This window comes from Heteronotia binoei, chromosome 2 (genome assembly GCF_032191835.1).
Source record: "Heteronotia binoei isolate CCM8104 ecotype False Entrance Well chromosome 2, APGP_CSIRO_Hbin_v1, whole genome shotgun sequence".
NCBI classification, from domain to species: domain Eukaryota; kingdom Metazoa; phylum Chordata; class Lepidosauria; order Squamata; family Gekkonidae; genus Heteronotia; species Heteronotia binoei.
This window is the reverse complement of record NC_083224.1, coordinates 172,375,134-172,401,237: the sequence shown is the minus strand read 5'-3', so window position 1 is coordinate 172,401,237 and position 26,104 is coordinate 172,375,134. Positions and strand designations below refer to the sequence as shown.

The following is a 26,104-nucleotide window of genomic DNA, read 5'->3' as shown; positions in this document are numbered from 1 at the left end:
TGCAAATTCACTACACCCTCTTGTGGAAAATTTCACATTATAATCACTCATTAATTGTGTAAAGAACTATTTCCCTTTTGTTCATGCTGTTCCCAAGGGAGCCCTGTTTCCCAGAAATGACGTTTCAGGGATCGTTTGGGGCTGCAGCAGGAGGGGGGAGTTAAGGATCGATTTACTGCTAGCCTTATTCCGCTCTCACATTCCTCTTCTCTCCGGGGCTTCCGTCAGATTTCACACTGTTTGCCCCAGGGCTGCAACTAGCTTTGTCTTTTTCATGCGCCAAACAGAAACTGGTTTTTAGAGGATCTTGTTTGCTGTGGGAAAGAGGCAGAGCAAGTTGCAGCCCCGGGACAGATAGTGTGAAATCCGACTGAAGCCCCGTGGAGAAGAGGAGAGTGAGAGCAGCATAAGGCTAGTGGGAAATGGAGAGAGGAAATCCCATCCTGCTGACAGAAACCCATTCACTTGGCAGAGATTGACTGCGGAATCCAGGCCTAGGAGTCAGAGGCCAGTAATACTTGGCTCACCACTTGCGATTAGTATTTACCCCTATCTCATGACCCAGGCTAGCCCAATCTCATCAGTTAGTATTTGGAATTTTAGGATTGCTGTGCAGAGGAAAGCAATGGCAAACCCCCTCAGGTTGTCTGTTGCCTTAAAAACTGTACAGGGTCGTCATAAGTTGGCTACTATTTGATGGCACTTCACACACACAAGCTAGGATTGCCAATCCTCAGTTGGGAGTAGGGGATCCCCTGGTTTGGAGGCCCTTCCCCCCACAGAAAACAGGAGGAGGGAATGTCCACAGGGCACTCCATTATACCCTATGGAGACCAGTCCCCACAGGATATAATGGAAAATTGATCTGTGGGTATCTGGGGCTCAGGGGGACTGTTTTTTGAGGTAGAGGCACCAATTTTTCAGCATAGCAACTGGTGCCTCTCCTTTAACACACACACACCCAAAGTTTCAAAAAGATTGGAATGGGGGTTTCCATTCTGTGAGCCCCAAAAGAAGATGCCCCCATCCTCTGTTATTTCCAATGAAGGGAAGGCATTTAAAAAGGATGCAGACAGTCTCTCTTTAAAAGTGATGGCCAGAACTCCCTGTGGAGTTCATCCATGCTTGTCACAACATTGCTCCCGGCTCCACCCCAAAGTCTCCTAGCTCTGATACTCCCTCTAAGCCGTGGAGTCTTGTGTGCAAAAATTCTAATTCATGAGCTACTGCATGAATTAGTTTGCTCTGGGGCCAACCTTCCTAGCTAAGACAAAAATGTGTGAGCTGTAAGCTGAAAAAAAACCTGAGTCAGCTCAAGCTAACTCAGCTTAGAGGGAACACTACCCGGCTCCATCTCCCAAGTCCTCAGATATGCCCTGAGGTAGACATGGCAACCATAACATGCACATGTGACCCAGTCCCTGGATGTTGCAGGCCTCCTCACTTCTGACTCATTCCTTGTCTACCCAGTTACATATAACATTACTCTGCCAGTACAAGCAGTACCGTGGCACAGAGTGGTAAAGCTGCAGTACTGCAGTCCAAGCTCTCTGCTCACAACCTGAGTTTGATCCCAGCGGAAGCTGGGTTCAGGTGGCCGGCTCAAGGTTGACTCAACCTTCTATTCTTCTGAGGTCGGTAAAATGAGTACCCAGCTTGCTGGGGGGAAAGTGTAGATGACTGGGGAAGGCAATGGCAAACCGCCACATAAAAACATTGTGACAACATTGTGATGCGACATCACCCCAGAGTCAGAAATGACTGGTGCTTGCACAGGGGACTACCTTTACCTTTACAAGAGGAGCATTTAACTGTTGAGGTCCCTTTCTTGGTGTGGGAGGTGCCTCAGCAAGTGGCTTTTCACCTGTGGGCTCTTCAGTTGCTGTAACAAGATGCCACCGAGGGAAAAAGCAGTTGCTGGCTCTTACAGGCTCACCTAAAGCTATAGACATATCCATACATCACAATTGAGCCTGATATTCTGACTGACGGCAGCTCTCCAAAGCCTCGGACAGAGTTCTAGAGGTCGCGTGGCCTGTCTAAGGCTTTAAATTCTTTATTTCCCTTCTATTACCCATTTAGCCTGACGTCTGCTGTTTCTATTGGAAATGGCTGGCTGTCTTGGTTGAAGAGTTCTCAGGGAGGCTGATTGTTTCAGGTCTGTTCTTCTCCTATATCTTGGAGCAAGAAAATAATTCAGCAGCCTCATAAGAGAGATTGCAGATGAATCCATTGTCCTTAATCTCACCTTTGATCTCCACCCCACCTCCATTTAATGTCACGTTTCTAGGTTTCAAGGTTGTGGAGAGAAACCAGAAAAGAATGTGGATGTCTCATTTTTGCAAATGGCTTTAAATGAGAGTTCCAGTAGAACTGACAGCCCTAATTAGACACGCCTTCCAAGCCCCTTGAAGTCGATGGATTTAGAAGAATGCAACTGTGAGGACAGCCCTGTGGAATCAGAACAGGGGTCCATTTAGTCATATAGCAGCCAACCAGTTGCCCTGGAAGGAAAACAAACAGGGCATATAGATTAGGTTCCCAATCCACAGCTGGGCAAAACCGGAAACCACAGTGTACTGATTAGTAACAACTGAAATAAAACACTACGTTACTTATATATTGCAAATAATTGCTCCACAGATATTGCTTAAAATCCTATTCATGTGTCCTTCGCCAAAAATCTTACAAATGTCCATGAATACAGCACAACTCAAAATACAAATTAATTTCCTGTTGCTGTAATGGTACCAAAGTCCACTGTCTGTATCCTTTTGTTGATAGTCGTGTGCAGTACCAATAAATGTGCTACTTCTTGCTTAGGTAGCAGTCCGAAATCCAATAGGTGCAGTGACACGGGTCCTACGTTCAGTCCATGTTTCATTCACCCTTTCATTGGCTGCTTTTCTTACGTTCTGGAACCCTTACTTAAGGAAAAAGCTCACATGACATGTTATGTCTCTTCAGTTTGCACGAATTCTCTATGGAGATTCAGTCTGCGGGTATCTGGGGCTTTGGAGGGGCTGTTTTTTTAGGCAGAGGCACCAATTTTTTAGCATAACATCTGGTGCCTCTCTCCAACCCCACCCCCAAAATTTCAAAAAGATTGGACCAGGGGGTCCAATTCTATGAGCCACTAAAGAAGGCACCACAATCCTCCATTATTTCCAATGGAAGGAAGACATTTAAAAAGAGTGCAGTCCTTTTAAATGTGATGGCCAGAATTCCCTTTGGAGTTCAATTGTACTTGTCATATCCTGGCTCCACCCCCAAAGTCTCCTGGCTCCACCCCCCAAAGTCCCCAGATATTTCCTGAGTCAGACCTGGCAACCCTACATATAAACTCAGGCCTGATGCTACCTTTCAGGACTCAGAGATCTCCTGCCTCTGTATGTGGATGCACATGAGAGGCAATATGGGAAGAGACAGTCCTTTGGCTGCCGAATTCTGAGTGTTTAGTGTAGAATCCCATAATCTCCAGAAATGAATCTTGGCACGAGAATCGACTCATGGTATAATGAACAGAATGTGACAGGCTCAAATGAGTGACAGCTGGTATAGCATGGTAGTTAAGAGAGCAATTCTAAGCAAGTCTACTCAGAAATACTCTTGTCAATGGGGCATACTCAAAGAAAAATGTTCCTAGGACTTAGTTTGCAGACAATCATTCATATCCTAATTTGTCTTGTTTAATTGTTTTTGCTCTGCAGCGAGGAGGAAATCCAGTCCAATCCAATCACACCTTTATTTATTTATTTATTTATTTATTTATTTATTTGATGGACTTATATCCCGCCCTTCTCACCGAAGTGTCTCAGGGCGGCTCACAACACAATGATTCATACAATTCCATTTAAAACATTTACAGATACAATAAAAGCATAGTTAATAAAACAAGATAAAATAAAGGCAGCGGTCTATAAGAGCATTTTGTTCCATCCAAAGATGTTCCATCCAAAATATCAGTTAGGTGTTATAGGCCTGCCGGAAGAGGGCTGTCTTGCAGGCCCTGCGGAACTGCCCTAGGTCCCGCAGGGCCCGCACCTCCTCCGGCAGCTGGTTCCACCAGTAAGGTGCCGCTGTTGAGAAGGCCCGATCCCTGGTGGATTTTAGGCGGGCCTCCTTATTGGCATGAAAAGAGATATACAGAGACTTGTCAACCAAACAACAATCAGATATATCTGTTCAAAGCATAAAAAGGCTAAAACTAAGATTAAGAACACAATAAAACTTACTTAGAATAATTTTTGACAATTTCAGCCAAGAATTTGGAAACAGCTTTTGTGATATCGATTATGTTGGCATTTGGTAGGAAATGGCAATCAATCCTATTTTCCTGAATGTAGGACAGTAAGGAAAGACTATCTAACAGAACCTTCCAGAGATTAGTATACAGTTTACAGTTCAGTAAAATATGTTGGATGGAATCTGGCGAGCTTGACCCACGTAGACAATGTCTCTCGCTAAAGGGGACTTGAAGAAATCTCCCATAGAGAACATCGGAGGGAAATGCATTCATCCTAGCCAGCATAAAAGCGAGGAGGAGATGAAGGGGATGCTAGGGAACAAACCAAGATGTCAATGTTTGTCTATTACATGAAAACTTAGCTACAGCTAACTGTGGTTAATCAACCAATTTCAAACCACGATTTCCGCTCCCAGTTGGAGAGACCCCAACCACCTGTAGAAGTGCCTTTTATTCAGAAAATCATACTAATTGTGGCTTAATTGAACTGAGCCAATTTAAATGAAGTGCTTGGAAAGCCCTATCTAAAAGTGAAACATTATTATTATTACATGTATTTATTTGTTTGTTTGTTTGTTTGTTGACTCCCTACATCCAGGGCTTTTTTGTAGCAGGAACTCCTTTGCATATTAGGCCACACACCCCTAAAGTAGCTAATCCTCCTGGAGCTTACAGTAGGCCCTGTACTAAGAGCCCTGTAAGTTCTTGGAGGATTAGGGCTGCTACGCCGCAAGTCTGGGCAGGGGTTTCCCCACCCAGGAGGTTCCCAACCCACCGGAAGATATGTCATCGCGCTGCTGATGTCGCGTGGTAGCCAGTGCCACTCTAGGTTTTTTCCTGGAAAATGCTATGGTTTTCCAGATGCTCTAGCCATTTGGGAGGGAAAACTCTATGGTACAATAGGTACCATAGAGTTTTCCCCTCCCAAATGGCTAGAGCATCCAGGAAAACCATAGTTTTCCCGGAAATGCCTAGAATGGCTGCACGCAACATCGCCAGCATGACAGCACTTCTGGGTGACATTATTGCGTTGTGTGTGCACTTTGCACACACACGTAACTCCGCAGCTGGAGAACGCAGGGGACTTGGCAACCCTACGAAGGATTGGCTACATCGGGGGGTGTGGCCTAATATGCAAAGGAGCTCCTGCTACAAAAAAGCCCACATCCATCAAGGAAAGGCAGGTGGCATGGTGCAGCCCAATCTCATCAGATCTCTGAAGCCAAGCAGGGTCAGCACTGATTAGGACTTGGATGAGAACCTCTAAGGAAATTTACAGAGGAAGGCAACAGTAAGCCACCTCTGCTTCTCACTTGCCTCTAACGCCCCTTGCCGTGGTAACCATAAGTCTGGTGTGACTTGACAGCATTTATACACATAAACATCCATGAAGTTCAAAGGGTGGCCTTGGTGGACTTTCAGCCTCTTTTACTTCACTGGGCTGCTGGGAGAACAAAAGAAGATAGCCCCATGGACACTTCCCTGACCTTTCCAGAGAAAGGACAGGACGTCAATATGAGTGATGGAGTGATAGAAACATTCCAAACTCCATTTCAGCTCCCATCTCGCATTCAGAGACATTGAAAGTACGCAGTAAATGGGTATGAAGATGTAGGCAGAGCATATCCTAGGGAAAGATAGGCACTGGCAAAGCTTGTGCTCAGTTTTGTTTTTCTGAGCAAAGCATATGACTCCGGATGGTAAATTGCCCCCGTGACTGGTGTAGTGCAAATGTAATTAAACTGTATTTAAGTGCTCTCTGAGGTCTTCCCTTTTTCAATGTGGCATTTCGCTTTTTTTTTTTTTTTTTGCAATCTTGTAACCGCTTCCCACCAGAGGCCTTTTTACTGCAAGAGAACCAGGACTCGTAAAAAAAAAAATGTTTTCTGAACCATGCAACTGTCAGGAGCATGAGATGGCCTTGTGGCAGATTTTGTGTGTGTGTGTGAGTGTGCATGTGCCAAAGGGAGCACAGAGGCAAAAACAGGCAGGGTCAGGAACTCAATTTCTGATTCATCCCTAAGCCCCAATTTGGGCTAGAGATAATAATACACCGAGCAGCCCTACAAGTTTGCAAAGACAGATAATAGGAGTCATTCTGCCGAGTTCATAAAGCCCATTTAAACTCCTCAACAGAAGGTAATGAATTATTTCTAATTTGTAGACATCTGTGTATAATGAAAATTGCCTACTGGGAGAAGACACCAGACATTCTATTCAGTATTTGCCAGGCTGGTAGAGTTGGTATCATTGGTGGGGTCACAGTGTGCAGTACCTTTAAAAAAGAAAAATAAGGACACTGCCAGTTAGGTATGCCCTGTTAAAGTCCCAGAGATTAACAAGAACTGCTACCAGAACACTAATGTATATGGCTCCCATTTGTTTCAGTGAAGTAGGTGCCAGAGAATCTTTTGGTGGGTCACACTCTAGGTCAGGGGTCTCCAACCTTTTTAAGCTCACAGGAACCTTTGGAATTCTGACACAGTGGGGCGCATGCAGGTCCAAATTGGCTACCACAATATGCGTGCTGCAGGAGACAGAGCCAGCCACAAAATGACTGCTGCAGTTTCCCTTCAGTCACACAGTGAAGATCCTTGAGCTGTGGCGACAACTGCAGCCAAAGCAACATTTTAAAACAACTGCACAGCCGATCAAATCTCCAGTGGCCAATTAGAAACCTTGCTGGCCAAAAGCCCCATCTGCCCTGCCCACTTTCTAAAAATACTTGATGGGCACCTGGTTCATGACAGTCAATACAAAGGAAGTTTTCACACAGCACACAATTAATTTACGGAATTCACAGCCTTGCAAAAACAGAGAGAGAAATTCATGATGGACTGGTCCTTCAGTGGCTGTTCACCATCATAATCAGGCCTCGGATTCAGCAGGAGCTCTCAGGACTGCAGCTTCTGAACCTTTCTGAGGGTTCCCCTTCCTCCTCCCCACCTTGTCTATTGAACAGTAGGTGCAGCTGCATAACAATCCCTGGATGATCTCCACCACCTATTTTTCTACAAAGCGATCCCTGATCATAACTAAGTATACATATTCAATTGCTGTCATTGCCTTAAGAAGAGTTGGCTTTCACACTTAAACCTGGCTTGTGAGCTTCCGGAAAGATCTGTCAGACTGCAGTTGGAAACTGAAAACTTCAGTGGCGTGGACTGCTCTGACTGAGCAAAACAGTTGTAATGTTCTAGTGCCTGTATACTCCATTTGTCCTTTTCTCCTTCCCTCATGGTTTTAAAGGTTGCTGGATCTCCTGAGTTTATACCCCTCAGCACCAAACTCCAGGGAGTTAAATGCAGATATGGAGCGGGTCCTGATTGGACATGGGCAGAGCACACTGGAACATGGTGAGGGAAGGATGGCACCAGTTTGGTGAGGGGGGAGCCTACTTGTTGCTGGTGCCTCAGAGTGAAGCCTGGTGGAGGGGGTGGGGCAGAATGAATGAGAGTATCTCTCAAACCAAACAGAAAATAGCATTCCCACTTGATTTTAGAAAGCCTGAAATTTTAATCCTTTTTTCCTAGAGCTTTTGAGGAGGCTAAATGAGAGCCAGTTTGGTGTAGTGGTAAAGTGCAAGGCCTCTTTTCTGGGAGAACCGGGTTTGATTCCCTACTCCTTCACATGCACCTGCTGATGTGACCTTGAGTCAGTCATGAGTTCTTTCAGAGCTGTTCCTCTCAAGAGCAGTTTCTGTTAGAGCTCTCTCAGCTCCACCTACCTCATAGGGTGTCTGTTGTGGGGAGGGGAAGGGAAAGAGATTGTAAGTCACTCTGAGACTTCTTCAGGTAGTGAAGTGCAAGGTATAAATCCAATCTTTTCTTCTTCTAAAAACCCTGAAACTTCACCTCAATCCCTGGCACCTGGTGGTATTCCTAATGGCCATAGAACAGTCAAATGTTTCCACTTTTTGGCTGGATTAGTTTGTACATCTCAAGAGAATACTGCTTTCAGCTTCACATGTGTATAGCACAGTCTTTTTTTTTAAATCAAAGTTACAAAGATATTAACACACAATGTAAAAAATCAAATAAGCATACAACATCTAAATTGAATTTACAATCTAAACAGCCAAATGTGATCTCAGCTGGGTTATGGAATACATTTACTCAACTGTATAAAAGAGGGAAATATCCCTAATCTAAAAAATACCAATACTCATACGCATGGATTCAAGATAAACATGCTGCAGATGAATCAGATGTTGGATAGCTAAAGATATTGAATTAATTATTTAATAAAACCTATAAATACTACACAGCAGCAAAAGAGACGTCATATCAGATCAGAAAGTTCACATCAAAAGGCAACAGTGTTATGATAGGCATTACTGTAGGGCTGACAGCTCCAGGTTGGGAAATACCTGGAGATTTGGGGGGTGGAGCCTGAGACCGCAGCCAGATACAGTGCTATGCAAGGGTGGCCAACGGTAGCTCTCCAGATGTTTTTTGCCTACAACTCCCACCAGCCCCAGCCATCAGCCATGCTGGCTGTGGCTGATGGGAGTTGTAGGCAAAAAACATCTGGAGAGCTACCGTTGGCCACCCCTTCTATAGAGTCACATTCTCCAGGGGAACCGATCTCTGTCATTTGGAGATGAGTTGTAATCTCAGATCTCCAGCCACCATCTGGAGGCTGGCAACCCTAATTAATGTTGGCATCAGCAGCCCCAGCAGGAAATCTTTGTGGGAACTTGAGTCCTCTGCCTTCCCTAAGTTTATGCTCATATGTAAATGCTTAGTAAAGCTTCCTCAATTCACTGAACTTCCTGAGTTTCCTTGATGAACTCCACTGTCCCATGGACCCAACTGTGCTTGTGAAAAGCAGTGTTTCAGCAGGCAACTCTATAGTGAATAACAGCCCCTTCCTTCCTCCAGTTGCATAAATTGCTTCATTGAACTGTTAATGAAGATATGCAAGAGAGCAAACACCTCTAGATTTCCTGCTTATATGGTGTCACCAGTTATTTCCTCTCCACATACAGCTTGTGTGTGTTTTTGACTGGTTCCATCCGTCTTTGCGACACCTTTGCGTGAGGTGCAAATTCCTCTTGCAATTCAATAACCTCCTTCATCTCAGAGAAGAACGGGAGCTGATAGCCTCCCAAACAAGATGTAATTAGACGGACTAATCATTCATATAACTGCTATGTTGCCACTATAATCCAGTCCCAGCCAACCTAAGCACACATTAAGCTCTGCAGTAGCCTTAACAAGTCTCTGAGAATGAACATAGAAGGGATACAGTGATGCTCCAGTGGGAGAGGGGCTGTGGCTCAGTGGCAGAGCAGCAGCTTTGCATGTAGAAGGTCCCAGGGTTCAGTCCCTGGCATCTCCTGCTTTAAAAGGTAGTAGGTGGTGCGAAAGACTTCCCTTTGTCTGGAACTGCAGAGAGCTGCTGCCAGTCTGAGTAGACAGTACTCACTCTAATCATGGACCAATAGAACAAAGTAGGAATCAAGCTGCATCTTTAAGACCAACGAAGTCTTATTCAGAATGTAAGCTTTCGTATGCATGCAAACTTCTTCGCCTGCATGCATATGAATAAAACGTTGTTGGTTTTAAAGGTGATACTTGACTCTTACTTTGTTCTACTGCTTCAGACCAACACGGCAGCCCACTTGGATCTATCTAATGGACCAAGGGTCTTATTCAATATAAGGCATCTGCGCTCTTATTTGCTAGGGTCAAAATAGGGTACCAGAAAATCAGGTTTGCCTTGGTCAAATAGGGACAACTGGAGCATACAGCATTGCCTGTTGCCAGCACAAGCAGAATGCCTCCCAAGAGGAGCATTCAGAAGGGTGGATCGGGCCATTTTCTTCCCTTGAATCAGACCCTTTTTATCTCTCTCACTCTCTCTCCCCCTCTGTCTCGGTTTTCCCATTTCCCTGGGTAAAATGCAGCTAATAGCATTTGCCTGCCTTGCAAGGGGATTGTCCGTATTCATTCTTCGATGTTTGCCAATCCTTTTGGGATCCAAGTATGAAGCAATTATCTTATTAGAAATTTAACAGGTCCCTTTCTATTTCTGGGCTTGTACAGGAATGTGAAACTGAGTGCGAGATCCAGGGTGCCGCAGTATTCCGTTCTCTGTGTTTTGGAAACTGTTGGTAAAAATGAGGACAGGAACTTTTGTTCATCAATGCCTTTTCCTTATGGCTTACATCCTATAATTAGGGTGAAGAGGCTAAGAGTAGGAGGGCTGAGAAACAAATGGGCCAGACTTTATACAGGTGTCATTTTCCGGGGGGGGGGGGTGTTGCAGAAAAAGCCCAGCAGGAACTCATTGGCATATTAGACCACACCCCCTGTCACCATTGTTTCACACAGGGCTTTTTGTAGAGAAAGCCCAGCAGGAACTCATTTGCATATTAGGCCATACCCCGTGACACCAAGCCAGCTGGAATTGCACTCCTGTGCATTCCTGCTAAAAAAAAGCCCTAGGAAAAGCCCCATTGCCTGCTCATTGAGGACACAATGCTGGGATCTTACGGTTGCTGGGTCTCAAGGTCTGACCTGACATTTCAGGGTTTTAGCCTCATGCTTGATGCCTCTATGGGAGAAGTGAAATCTGAGCATGATGAATCAAGAGGGCCAGACATTTTATGCTTGTTGGGTTTAGAACTTCACTTCTGCTTCCAAGGGTATCAAGCATCACCTAGGAAGCACCTAGAAAGTCCTTCACTGACCCACCGAGGTCTGCTCTCTGCCTCCAAAAGGAGGCTTCATCTGTACCCTAACAGGCATTGCCCCCTCATATGACAATTCCCACCCTTTTGCTTCCTGAATCTCAGGGTGAAACTATAAGGTACTGGGGCTCAATTCAACTCAGGTGCCCAATGCAAGACGAGGAGGGCCTTCCCTTCCACGCTGTTTTCCCAAGCTTAAATGGTCACAGGAAGGGAAGGCTGAAGCCCTTCCTATCCTGTATTGAGCTCCTGAGCAGAATAGGACAGAATAGTCCATCTGCCAAAAAGGACATCCAATCAGACGTGTTGCAAGCAGGCCTCGGATTCAGTGGGAGCTCAAAGGAGCGCAGCTCCTGAACCTTTCTGAGAGTTCCACCTCCTTGTCCATCGAATAGTATGTGCAGCTGCATAACAATCCCTGGATGAGCTCCACCACCTATTTTTCTACAAAATGATCCCTGGTTGCAAGTAATGCATAGTCTGGCTGTTACACAAGCCCAACAGGTCCCAGCTCACCTGCAGGGCTGAGGGCTGCAAAAGTCTTGATAAAGGTCCCTCCATCCCCATTTTATAGGCAATTAAAATCCTTACTATAGTGCTGGCACAAGGAAGCCATCCCAGAAGACGGATAGTAGGCACCAATAAGACATCACATATGAAGTAACAGAGATTCTGGTGCATTTAAACAAGTCTGCCTATATTTGAAGATAGGTGGCTGAGAGATTCTTTTTTAAAATAAAATGGAGTGCATGAGCCCAACTGTGCTTTGCTTTAAAGTTTCAGTGTACTTCTTCCAGCCCAATTCTAATAGCTGAAGTGAACCTGCTTTCTTTGCACATGAGTACTTTCTTTGCACATGACATACACATGCATATTTGATGATTCCCTTGTCATATCTAGTTTAGCCATTAGTTTAATTAGCTATAAAAAGTTGCCTGATTTTTTCCCCCTACTGCAGCTAATAACAGCTAGGAGGGCAATTTTAAATTTAAAATGTCAAGAGAGTTCAGAACCTCATTACTAATCTCTCGTGTCATGTCCAATGTAGCCAAACGTTCCTCTTCTTCTCCTGCTCCATGATACTTTCACTGATTGCAGTGCACACAAGGGGTGCCTGTTGCCCTAGAATGTGCCCTGTTCCAACCAGTCTCAGTCTGTAGTGCTGACTGTCTGCTAGAGTGTGCAAGCAAAATATTTGGCACCTATAGTTATTATAACACCAGAGAAAACAGAATATCAAGTAAGAAGAAGATATTGGATTTATATCCTGCTCTCCACTCTGAATCTCAGAGTCTCAGAGTGGCTCACAATCTCCTTTATCTTCCTCCCCCACAACAGGCACCCTGTGAGGTGGGTGGGGCTGGAGAGGGTTCTCACAGCAGCTGCCCTTTCAAGGACAACCTCTGCCAGAGCTATGGCTGACCCAAGGCCATTCTAGCAGGTGCAAGTGGAGGAGTGGGGAATCAAACCCGGTTCTCCCAGATAAGAGTCCATGCGCTTAACCACCACACCAAACTGGCTCTCTAAGCAGGAGCCACTACATCTACATAGAATAAAACCAAAACTCTCCCCACCCAAACCAGAAAGGTAGCAATGTGATTCATAAAACAACACTTTTGAAAAACAAACAGAGCCATCAGATTACTTTTGGTGGCAAGATCAGTGTGTAATTCTGCCAGTTGGTTAATGTATCTGTCAGGTATCTAATGAATGACTGTCTCTGTATCCCCCCCATAAAGTTATATTAACAGGGGTTTTGTTTACATATTGGTTAGTTGATAGCCAATAAATAATAATTCTTGTTATTTTTATTTAAAAGAGCAAAGTCACGGAAACAACATAGGTCCCCCTTCTGCCAAGAACGAGGGCACTAACTTCTCTCCATGAAGCAAAGAGGTTAAAGTCTCAGATAAGGAGGAGGAGAAGAGTTGGATTTCTACTCTGCCCTTCACTCAGGGTGACTTACATCTCTTTCCCTTTCTCTCCCCACCGCAAACCATCTGGGAGGTAGGTGAGGCTGAGAGAACTGTGACTGACCCAAAGTCACCCTGCTGGCTTCATGTGGAGGAGTGGGGAATCATCAAACCTGGTTCTACAGATTAGAGTTCACCTCTCTTAACCACTACACCAAGCTGGGTCTCAGGAGGAGGGTGAGAACTGGGACCGCCCCAGTGGCAGGCATCTGAAACACATCTAGAAGCTCCAAGGGAACTAGTCAGCTCTCTCACTCAGGGCTGGATCTGCCCTGCCTTGCTCCTCAGATGAGAACCCTATACCCTCCATCCGAGAGTCTGCAGCATCCCCTGAGTTTTCTCCACAAGTGATAATTGAAGCACCGCAAGCACAGCTGTCAACAGGCCTTGAGAAAAAAATGTCTTGTCCCTTCAACAGAGGCTTAATGTGAAGCAATGGGCACTGAAGCATTTCCTGGCATGGAGGTAAATAACATAACCTGGTAAATAGCATCCCATTAAAACTCAGTTCAAGGAACAGGACATTGTTTCCTCCAGGCAGCTGGCAACCCTACGTGCAAGGCTGAGAAACCTCCCAATCCAGCCAGGGCACTGTTTGCTGTAACTAGGCATGGTTTTTAAAGAGCTGATAGCATTTTCCAAGAGAGGTGAAAGCGCCACCTCCTTGCAGGAGTATTTAAGGCCTCAGTCCTGTCTTAGCCTTTACTAAAGAAGTGTTTGAGCTCTCTGTTTCAGTGATTCATGTCTCTTAGCTGTGCAACTCATCAGTTAGCATTGCCAATCTCCAGGTGCCTTTAGAACTGGTAAGAAAAAACAGATAGCAAGACAAAGCCATGTAAAAAAAATTTCCCGTGGCTCCAAATAAAGATTCAAGTTATAATAAGATGCTGAGAAAGTTGTACCAAAATTGTCTGTTACCAGAAAGCATGTCCGTTTGTTTGCTGTAGATTTCAGTCTTCATCTGTACCTGTGGAAGTGGCTTACATCTTGAATGAACATTATTGGTTCCTATGGGACTGTTTGATTGCTTTAAAAAGTTCACCGTGGGAGCAAGAAAGAGTGTATGCTAAAAGCCCCAACACAGAGGATAAGAGAGAAGGGACTGTCACTCTTTTCGCTTTTTTCAGGAAGAGGAAGTGAGGGTTTCTCATGGGACTGTGTTCTATTATTGCAGACAGGGGTGGAATTCTAGCAGGAGCTCCTTTGCATATTAGGCTACACTCCCCTGATGTAACCAATCATCCAAAAGCTTACAAAAAGGAGCCTTGTAAGCTCTTGGAGGATTGGCTACATCAGGGGTGTGTGGCCTAATATGCAAAGGAGCTCCTGCTAGAATTCCATCCCCCAATTGCAGGGATGTGAATAATGGCCAAATAAGCATTGTTATTATATGTTGTAGATTTAAAAGTGTGTAAAATGTTTCTAGAACATTTGGGGACTCATTGGGCTCCCATTATTTCACTGGTTGTGTTTATCCAATCACCCTCCAGGTGGTGGCTGGAGATCTCCTGCAATTATAACTGATCCCCAGGTGGCAGAGATCAGTTCTGTTGGAGAAGATGGCCACTTTGTAAGGTTGGACTCTACCAGCATTATACCCAATTGACTCTATGCATTATACCCTCCCCGAACCTCCCCCCCCCCCCAAAAAAAATCTCCAGGTATTTCCCAACTCAGATAAGGCAACGTTATCACCAGTGAATATGCCCTTTTATATGGTGAACACACATAAAACAGACATTTACTGAATCAGACTCATGTTCTGTCAAGGTCAGTGTTGTTCTGAGGGGCAGCAGTCTCCAGGTCTCAGAGGTCTTTCTCATCACCTACTATCTGATCCTTCTAACTCAAATATGCTGAGGATTGAACTTGGGGATCATCTGTATACAAAGCGGATGCTCTACTACTGAGCCATGGCCCCTCCCTGAATTGAGTACCACATGATCTGTTCCAGCCTATTGCTATTTGAGAGGTTTCTTTGCCACGCTGGTTGGTTTCTCTGTAGTACACAGGGCTTCTTCTGGTAGAAAAAGCCCAGCAGGAACTCATTTGCATATTAGGCCACACCCCTTGATACCAAGCCAGCCGGAACTGCATTTCTGTGCGTTCCTGCTCAAAAAAAGTCCTGGTAGTACATACCTTGTTTGTCTTACTTGGACTGAATTCCTGCCTCCCATCTCTCAAATTCCCAGCTTCAGTTCTTGCTATAAGTTCCGCTCATAATTTAGTGGACAAATGAAGATGTGTTTTTATAAAGGGATGGTATACTAAACTCATTTCAGAGAGGGGCATGCTGTATTTTTTCTCACAGACTTCCTTTGATATGCGGTGATTACGAGTTTCTTGCAGCCGGTTGGCTCCATTCCTAGCTGCACGCACACTCTTTTGTCAGTTAAAGGTCATCATATTTGTGTTGTTGTTTTAAATAACTGGCATAGAGCAGGGGTCACTGGGGAAGTGGAGGAGGTAGCTGTGAATTTCTTCCATTGTGCAGGGGGTGGGACTAGATGACCATTGGGGTTTCTTCCAGCTCTATTTTTTCTAGGTTTCTTTATTGAAGTCTCTTGCTGTGAAAAAGGTGTTGAGAGAGGTAATTAAGGAACCGAATGTGCCATTTCTGCTTCTGCTGCAAATCTGGGGAGGGGGGGAGCCGTAACAGGCTTGAAAATTCTTCCAACCTTTAAGAGAACAAAAAAAGAAAGAAAAAGCTCTTCCAAATACAAAGTTTGTTCTCTTTTGAACAAGAAGATTTAATCTCTTCCTTTCCTCTTTGCTCTCTCTAGGCAGCTTCAGAGTGTTGACTTGATAAAGAGGCTGCTTGCTTTGGGGGACTGAATCGAGAAGTGGACCACAGAGGTGAACATCAAACCACCAGTTTCAATAGGTACTGGACTTCCTTGATTTTTCTCTCTCTCTCTCTTTTATTCTGTGTACAGCAAATTGCCCTTTGAGTGCCGAGGGAAGTTGCGGCAGTTGTGGAAGAGAATGCTGTTCATTACACAGCTATGCTTCTACTGAATCTATCATAATGTTGCCACCTTTTAATCAAAGGTCCCAGTGTGTGTTGGAATACAATATAAACATCAGCACATGCATTCTGCAGTTGCTTTGCCTCCGTTTAACCAAAGTCTGCACAGAATGACCCAGCAAGCTAATATATCTCTCCCTAAAGTTTGGTAATGGTCTCTCTAGGGTTGTCAACTCCATCTTGGAAAGTCCCAGAGATTTGGTGGTAGAGCCTAGGAGGGCAGAATTTGCGAAAGGAAGTGTATAATGCCTACAGTCCACTCTCCAAAGCAGCCATTTAATCCCAGGGATCTGATCTCTGTAGTCTGGAGATCAGTTTTAATACTGGGAGATCTCCACCTCCCACTTAGAAGTTGGCAACCTTATCTATCGTCACTGCTGACTCTCTGTGGAAACCACCCAGATGATTACTTGGGTGGTACACTGAGCATTACCACAAGGCATGGGCCCAGTCAGTAGTGGTAATGGCCCATGACGGCATGGATGTGCCTTGCTTGAGTTACAAAATTCCCCTTACTGACAGCCTATCAGCAGCTCGGAAATTGTCAATGTAGGGAATTGTCAAGCCTGTGGATAGGCCACTATACTGGCTTGTTAGGTTGCATTTGGTTGGTGGTACATGTGGTAGATCACTTGGTTTTCAGTCCCTATATGCCATGTGCTCCTCCACCTCTGTTGAACCAATACTTTACAGGGCAGATTGGTAGTGATAGGCACACTGTCTTTTGGAAAGTTTGTTCCTGGCAACTGATCTTGTCATTGAGAAGCTTCCAAAGAACTGGGGGCTCCCCAGAACAACACTGTTAAGTAGTGCGCTCAGCCAGCATAGTGATTCAGTATCTTTATTAGGTGACTACATCCTACATACAAGCACTCAGAACATGCAGCAATATATACAGTTGGGGCAGGGGAAACTCAGCCCCCATGATTGCACCCTTTATGGATCCTTCATTAGAATATGCATACTCATTGGCAGATCCTAGGATCCTCTGATACTGCCCCCTGATTGGCCAGTTTGAATAATGCAGCCAATCGAGATGCAGATCTTTGGATCCTCTCAGTCTATTGTGTTGCACCTCAAGCTCAGGACTCAACAAACACCATGCAAACCACTGGTAGAAGCAAAGAATTGGAAAAGAATCTGATATGTTCCAGTCTAATATGAATTACTTCCCAAGTTATGTAAAACTGGAATGAACACTTTACTAATGCCAACAAGAGAGAGACCGACATAGTCTGCATGGTTTTCAGCTGGACATAAGGGGCTGAAGTTGTAGTGACTCTCTGGGTGTAAGGAATGATATTTGTATCGGTGCCACTGTAAGGGCTTCAGTCTTCACATGGGGTTGGGCAGTGCCAGCTTCAGGTTTGGAAGGTCTCAGCAACATGTCTTTGATGCCCCTCTCCTTGTCATTACTGTGGCCATGTTCCCTTCTCCTTAGCTACTCACTCACCTCAAGAACTAATGTGTGAGCAACTGGTCTATAAAATACTGGGGTCGATGCATGAAGAGGCTCGTAGTCGAGTGATCACAGCTTTTTATTAGTGATTACAGCATTGCAAAGGCTACTAAGACTGAAACCCAGAGCTAACGACCCTGCTTAAATGCATGCAATTGACCCCACCCAAAACCCAACAACTCTTAACTATAGGTATAAGTACTGGCTCATTGGCTCCTGATTGGCCACCTCCCAGAGTCCAGGTGGCTATTGTTCTGGAGCCTAAACCTCCGCAAAGTCTCTGGTAGAACACCCAGGAACATTCTAGTTCCAATATATAACATGGTCACTCATGATTCCTCCCCCCACCTCCACTGTCACTACTACCCAGTTACTCACCCCTACAATGGACAGATGCCATCCAGGAAGGAGAAATACTAGTTACCACCTCTTGATTGTCTGCCCCTTTGGTAGGGTTGCCAGCTCCCTACCTTATGCCAATGGCAGGTGGAAGGGAGTTTTCTAGGAGTGGGGTGGTGATGTCACCAACATGATGATGTCACACAGAAGTGATGTCATAATGCCAGGGTTGTTTTGGGGCAAACTCTGTGGTAAAATTGGGCTGAAACCAAACACTGGAGCATCACTACATGATATCCCTGATGTGACGATGCCACTTCCGCAAGACATCATCACACTGGGGACATCACTTGGGGTCATGGATATTGGAGGTGGGCTTCCCCCACTGCTGGCCGGTGGTGGGCCGGAGACTGCAAAATTGGGGGATCTCCTACTCCCATCCAGGAACTGGCAACCCTACCTTTGGCCCCAATCCACACTGCCAGCCAGAAGGAGAAAACAAATGAGAGGGGAGCCTGTTCCAGTGATGAGTGACTTCTAGGTAGGGTTGCCAGGTCTGTGTTGGAAAATACCTGAAGACTTTGGGGGAGGATCTGGGAGAGGGTGGGGATTGGGGAGGGAGGGGCCTCGTGCCTCAGCATGGTACAATGCCATGAAGTCCATCCTTCAAAGCAGCCATTTTCTCCAGGGGAGCTGATCTCTGCCAGCTGGAGATCAGTTGTAAAAGCGGGAGAACTCCAGGCCCCACCTGGAGGATGGCAACCCTACTCCTTTGGGTTGGCAACTGTCAGGTGGGGCCTGGAGATCTGACAGAATTACAACAGATCTCCAGACAACATAGATCAGTTCTCCTGGAGAAAATGGCTGCCTTGGAGAGTGGACTCTATGGCATCACATCCCCACTGAATTCCCTCCCCTCCCCAAGCCCCACACTCCCCAGGCTACGCCCCCCAAATCTCCAGGCATTTCCCAACATGGAGTTTGCCACCCTGGGAGTGAGCAAGTAATGGCAACTGAGGGGTGGGTAGGCTGCTTGCAAAGTTCTGAGGCCCGGTGAAACCAAGCACTGATTCCTGCCCTGCTGTCAGATTTCTGGAGCTGAGTTTAGGGACTGAAGGCCTTGTTCTGTTGACACAAAGAAACAGCACTAACCATGTTGTTTTTAATAAGGTACCTGAAGACGCTGGTTATTACGTGACTGGCAATAAAAGCATATTACTGTGTTCGCTCATGCCGGGAGGGGAAGCGTACTTTATCCCTGCATTACCTGTCCTCTGATGGGCTGGCACAAATCATTTTTTTTTTGAATTATTTACTAACCTAACTGAACATTTCCAGGGCTTCAAAAAGACCATAATAAAACACAACCATGTCCCTGCAGCTCTGGCCATAACTCTTTGTGTGGCGGAAAGAGAAACAAACTTGTGCTTCCTTTTTTTTTTTAATTTCAGAGTTTTCCAGATGTTCTATATTTCTTGCTCTCCATTGTGAGGTGCCCGCTGTGGGCATGATAAACGGCTGAGATAGAGCAGAAACTCCTCGAAGAATGAGTTATTTTGCTGGTGGGGTTTGCTCTTTCCAGACGCTGTCTGCTTTCCCAAAGAAATTTCTGTTGGTTTTTTTTTTTTAATTTATCGCACAAAGATGTTTCCGTGGCGGAACCCAAGGGGCTGCTGCAATGCATGGTTGCATTAAACAAAAATGGTCAGGGGTCTGGAAACAGGTTGAAGGAATAGGGTCATGTTCAGACTGGAGGAGAAGGCTGAGGAGAGACTCGGGCCGGAGGAGAAGGCTGAGGACTCTTCAAGTCCCTCAAAGTCTGGCATGTCAAAGAAGGCAATGGCTTGTCTTCTGCTGCTGCAGAGAACAAGGCTAGGCATCATGAGTTTCATTTGCCATTGAGGGTAGGCTGCACTGAGAGATGCTTCCTAATGGTGAAAGTAGTTAGATGATGGACCCAGTAGAGAATTTCCCAACAGATTCTACCCTGGGATAGAGGTGGGCTCTCTTTCTCTGGAGGTTCTGAAGCGGATGGAGGGAGCCATCTTTCAGAGATGCTCTTCCCTGCACTGAGCAGGAGGGCTTGACTAGATTGGTCTGTAAATCCCCTTTCACCTCTAGGACACCATGGCTAGGTACAGATAGGCAGCTTGGGGTGGCAGCCTTCCATCTCAGAAGAAAGCTGGTTCAGTGGAAAGTGCCCTGAGGCACAGTCTGCTGCCAGAACAGAAACAGACTGTGCGTGCCCCGGAGGAGTGGTCACACTGCTCAAGTGCATGAGTGACACTTCCCTGGTGCTCCCTGGCCATTCAGATGGCTGGGAAAGGCACTCTGGAAGTGCTTCAGTATTTGCTACCACTTACTCCCTGGTAGCTTTTTGAGGCAATGGTGGAGGGTGGGAGCAAGGCGGGACCCAGATGTGCATGTTTGAATGCGCCATTTAAACCTGGATGTGGGCCATTCCTGTGTTGGCCCAAATTGGCCATCTGATTTCAGCCCATGAGTCAGTGCTCAAAGCTAACCCTATTTGTAGGGAAGAAAGGAATGTTTGCCATAGGCCCCAGCTTCGTATGAACTGTCAATGATCTGAACGCCTCCTTACTGCCAACTCTGTCAAGTACACAGCTATATCTGATTATATCTGGGATTTAGTCCTGGCTGGTGCCTTGCAGAGATATGGCGCAGTGGCAGCTGCAGTAAGCAGAGTAAGGAGTACGGGGTGTTGAAGACGGGGATGCCAGCCTCCAGGTGGGATTTAGGGATTCCCCCGGAATTACAGCTCATCTCCAGACTATAGAGAAAATGGCTGTTTTGGGAGGTGGACTCTGTGGCATTATATCCCACTGAGGTCCCTGTCTTCCCCAGGCTCCATCCTCAAATCTCCAACCTGGATCTGGCAACTTCCACTTGCCAACCCTAGCTGAAGAGCTGCAGGTTGAGGAGCCCCACCTCAGGATCTATGAATCCCGATTTTACGCTGAAATAAATGTGAAAATGTTTCTGCAGTTCCTGGTGCAATGCTGTGGCTAAGAGTTGGAGCTGGGAGCCCTATTCAGATCTCTGCTTGCCCATGAACTCAACCTCAGCCCACTGTATAAAGGCAATGCTCACTGAGCTTTCAGGAGCTCTGTGCAGATATTGTGATGTGAAGTACTTCAGAATATGCAGTGTTAAAACTCAGTGTTGCCATTAAGGGTGTCCTCGCCCAGCCAGGTTCTTCATCTATAAATCTGACAAGCTAACCGGGCGGGGAGCTGTAATTGATATAGATCAAAACGTAAACTGGATGGATTTCCCTTAACTCAACTGGAGGGGAAGCACCTGGTGGGCTTCAAGTCCTCTCTGAAAATAGAGAGAGGCCACCAGTGCATGAAAGAGAAGAGTTTTTTGCCTGTGTCTCCATGGCACACTAGTTTGAAGAACATGTTGGGTGGATATCTAATGGAACTTTCTGGTGCTTAGTGAGGTCCTCTTCCACTGTGGTGTGCACACACACACATACACACACACTTTCCAAAGATTTTTCACTTACCCCCCCATTTCCTTCCTGGGATTTTATTTATTTTTAAGGCATTTTCTGCCTAGATTTCTCCTAGAAAAGAGTATGGAGGATGCTCCATATTATGGGACTCTGGATGTCTTGCTTAATGCAATGCAGGATCGATTAAGAACATCATGTGGAAGGTCCATCAGTGGCTATTAACCACAGTGTGTATATATGTGTGTGTGTGTGTGTGTGTGTGTATCTATAATTTTTTTTGCCACTGTGTGACACAGAGTGTTGGACTGGATGGGCCATTGGCCTGATCCAACATGGCTTCTCTTATGGTCTTATGATCATTTAAAAAATTTTCTTGGGGGGCAACAGTGGGAGGGCTTCCAGTGTCCTGGCCCCACTAGTGGACCTCCTGATGGCACTTGGTTTTTTTGGCCACTGTGTGACACAGAGTGTTGCTCTGGATGGCCTGATCCAACATGGCCTGATCCAACATGGCCTCTCTTATGTTCTTATACTCTTGGGGGAGTCATTCACTGTCAAGATTCCATGGACATGTTGTTAGCTCAGAACTGGAAGTAATGTAACCTTTATCCATTAACAAACCAGCCACAATTTATAGATACCAGTCCGCAAACTGTGGTCGGTTGTGTTAATGGATAAAACGTCAATGTTGAAACAAGGTCATTCTAAAAAGACTGAGTTACAGGACTTTGTCCAATGCTGGTCTCTGCAGAATTTTGGAACAGAGGAATCTGTGAGGAAAGAAGTGTTGAACTTTCCTCCTGGGAGTTAACACTACTTATCACCGACTTGTTTTTTTTCTGTTTTTACAAATTCAGTTTTTCTTTAAACCCCAGCTGAACTAGATAGCCCAGGCTAGCCCAATCTTGTCAGATCCTGGAAGTTAAGCAGGGTTGGTCCTGGTTCATATTCGGATGGGAGACCACCAAGGCATTCCAGAAGTCACTATGCAGTAGGGTTGCCAAGTCCCAGGTGGGGGCAGGGGATCTTCTAGCTTGGAGGTCTTCCCCCCACTTCAGGGTCATCAGAAAGCAAGGGGGAGAGAGATGTCTGCTGAGCACTCCATTATTCCCTATGGAGATCAATTCCCATAGGGTATAATGGAAAATTGATCCACAGGTATCTGGGGCTCTAGGGGAGCTGGGTTTTTTAGGTAGAGGCACCATATTTGCAGCATAGCATCCAGTGCCTCTCCCCAAATTACTCTCCAAGTTTCAAAAGGATTGGACCAGGGGGTCTATTCTATGAACCCCAAAAGAAGGTGCCCCTATCCTTCATTATTTCCAGTGGAGGGGAGGCATTTAAAAGGTATGCAGTCCCTTTAAATGTGATGGCCAGAACTCCCTTTGGAGTTCAGTTATGCTTGTCACAATCTTGCCCCTGGCTACACCCTCAAAGTCTCCTTGCTCCACCCCCAAAGTCCCCAGATATTTCTTGCATTGGACTTGGTAACCCTACTATGCAGAGGCAGGCAATGGGCAAACCACCTCTGAACATCTCTTGTCTTGAGAACTCTATGGTGCTGCCATAAGATGGCTGTGATTGGATGGCACTTTCCACCACCACATACAACTGCCCATTTCCAAATGTCCTCTATGGATTTGGTCCCAAAGGTGACTTTCCCTCCCAGATATTACAGGATACAGTGTGCGTGCAGCCAGCAACTCTGCAACGTATCTTTATATTGTTATTTACGTATGTGTGAACTAGGCTTCAGCGCATTCAGTTTAAACACAAGCAAACTGTGTGCCTGATTATCCACAAACAGTTCCCAAGCAGGGAAACAACCAATTAGATGAAGCTTGAGCTGCTGCCAAAATTCTTTATGCTAGACTTTCAGGTGGAAATAAACAGAGGGGGCTCAGGCTGCCAAAAAGTACCATCATGTTTCTGCTGATGTTCTCACTGTATTTCTCTGGATATAGGTTTTCTAGGAATACAGTGTTTAACCAGTTACAGCATGGGTTGTGGGCAGAATCTTAGAGCAAAATTGTATGTAGTATTGGGGGGTCTGTGATCAGGTTCTCCATTAAGCATGTTTGCATTCTAAGCCACTGACTATTAGCTATGTGTGGCTTTGCTCACTGTACCAGATTCCTCGTCTGATGAAGTGTGCTTAGAGAGCACACGAAAGCTTACGTTCTGAATAAAACTAAGTTGGTCTTAAAGGTGCAACTTGACTCCTATTTTGTTCTACTACTACAGACCAACACGGCTGACTCCTTGGACCCATTAAGCATGTTAGCTGCAAAAGTCAGCTTGGGAGAGACTTAATATGGATCAGGGCTGTGACAGGGCTTTTTCTGTAGCAGTCCTCCTGGAGCTTACAGCAGGCCCTGTCCTAACAGCCCTGTAAGCTCTCGGAGGATTGGCTACATTAGGGGGTGTGGCCTAATATGCAAAGGAGTTCCTGCTACAAAAATGCCCTGATGACACTATGTAAATGAGGGGGGGATGAATTCTTCCCTCCCAGTTCCTCTTACCAAACATTATTATTAAATTAATTCACAATTTATACCCTGCATTTGTTCTCAGTGGGAAGGGACCCAGAGCGGCTTACATCACTCTCCTCTCCTACAATTAATCTTCACAATAACCCTGGGAGGTAGGTTAGGCTCTGGCCCAAGTGGGGATTTGAACCTGGGTCTCCCAGATACTAGTCCAACACTCTTAACTGTTACACTACAAGGGATCTCAAATCCCTGTTAGAACATTTTAATCTGCAGGAGGAGAAAGAAAAAGCCACAGGATGGGTTCTTATTCGAAGTATGAAAGCTATGTAGTTACATCATAGAAAGACATGTGGTCCCATCACAAATTCAACTAAAAACATGAACTGGCACACTATTTATGGGGATATCAACTATCATAAAAATCCAGCAGTGAAAAGGATGAGATGAGTGGATCCCTCCCAATCAGTGTCATTCATTTTTTCAAAGATTTCAATCCCACCTCTTGGCTGGAAAAAGGTGTCCAAGCAACCTCTTATATCAACTAAATTCTTGACCTGTGAGACAAAGAGCCCCTCATTCCAGCAGTGGGGGGGGAGAAGAGAAGGTGCTGGTGGTGCTACTGCAGTCTCCTCCTCTAATCCTTTGCCCTCATTCCTTCCCAGGGGCTTGGCTGGAGCACAGCCAGCAGCAGTGGGGGGAGTGATGGGTGTTCTCTATGCTCAGTGCCTCCAGGACCCGAACTTTCACCAGATTGCAAGACTGCAGCGTTGAGTCCCAAAAGGTAGAATTGGTTAGAAGATGGATCCCACTGCAGAAAGCACCATTGTTGTAGGGGGAAGCATAGGTGTGGATTCTTTCGTAGCTTATGAAAGCTGTCATGTTGGTAGATTTCAGAGATAAGAGATCTGGAGATGTAACCTTGTGTTCTGCCTTGGGGTGCCATTGGAGGGTGGATAGCACTGAGATGGGTTCAAGGTCTTCCTGCCCCCAGTTGCTACCACTGCACTACTGCTAAGTTGCCAACCCCCAGGTGGCACCTGGAAATCTCCTGCTATTTCAATTAATCTCCAGGCAACAGAGATCAGTTCCCCTGGAGAAAAGAACTACTCTGGAGGGTGAAATCTGTGGCATTATGCCCCAGCCCCACTGAGGTCCCTCCCCAAACCCCACCCTCCCCAGGCTGTACCCCCAAAATCTCCAGGCATTTCCCAAAGTTGGCAACCCTGCGGCTCCTTCCACCGTCTCCCCTGATGAGAAGGGAAAGTGCCACACTAGTTTTCCAGGAGAGTTTATTGTGTAGCAGTAGTAGAGTATCTGCTTAGTATTCAGGAGGCCCTGGGCACACCGGTGCAATTAGCTAAATTTAACCATTCAATGTCACCTGTATGTTGGAAATGTAAAGTAGATATTGGTTCATTCTTTCATATGTGGTGGAACTGTAAAGTGGCCAGAATTTTCTGGAAAAAGGTACATTGTATGATAAAAGGAATATTAGTTAGAGACTTTATCTTCGAACCAGAAGTGATGTTATTATCATTTATTAAGAATACAGTTCCACAAGCAGATGAACATATGGTGATTTACATTATAACCGCGGCAAGGATAGTGTATGCTAAACACTGGCGTCAAGAGAGTTGCCCGGACCTGAGTGAAGTTATTGAAAAAGTTTTAGATGCTGCCGAAATGGATGTACTTTCAAATATGTTAAAAGGAGAGTCCAAAGATGAAGCTATTAGAAACTGGGGAAAGTTTTATGAATGGTATCAGAAGAAAGAAGGTATCAATATTGACAACATTTAAACATGATTGGCTGTAATAATTGATTTGTTCTTATTTTCATAGAATAGATATATATTTATGTAATGAATTATAACTAAATATTCTTTTGCATAGAAGCCGCTGACATCCTCCTCAAGGAAGTTCAGTCAACTTTATGTATGTTAATACTATGTATTTACTAATGTTGGTAATAAGTTGATGAAGTGGGTCTACCAATGTTATTGTTATTGGTATTAATAAATAAAAAACTATTATGACAGCAAAAAAAAAAAAAAAGGAGGCCCTGGGCAATACTCTCTCCAAGCTGAGGTATCTTGTGAGCAGAAATTCTACTTTGTTAGCTACTGGCATTAGCGAGTGAGCAATGTGGCTGCTGCATCAGTTGGTTTGCTCTGGGGCCATCCTTCCTGAGCTAAAACAAAAATGTGTGAGCCAGAGGCTAAAAAACTCTGAGCTAGCTCACACTAACAGCTTAGAGGGAACACTGGTCCTGCGTTCAATCCCCATCATCTCTAGCAGCAGGTGATGTGAAAGGCCTCTGCCAAGAACCCTGGAGAGTCATTGCCAGTCAGAGTAGACAATACTGACCTTGACATACCAGAGGTCTGAC

The 26,104-nt window shown here is 45.4% G+C and overlaps 1 protein-coding gene across 1 annotated transcript in view; it reads left to right on the top strand.

The window, feature by feature from the left end:
- TNR (tenascin R) overlaps positions 1-26,104 on the top strand; it is a 599,486-nt gene that overhangs the window by 318,935 nt on the left and 254,447 nt on the right. Inside the window, exon 2 of the mRNA XM_060232476.1 lies at positions 15,700-15,800. The gene's annotated coding sequence lies outside the window, so the exon portion shown is untranslated. The remainder of the gene's footprint in view (positions 1-15,699; positions 15,801-26,104) is intronic.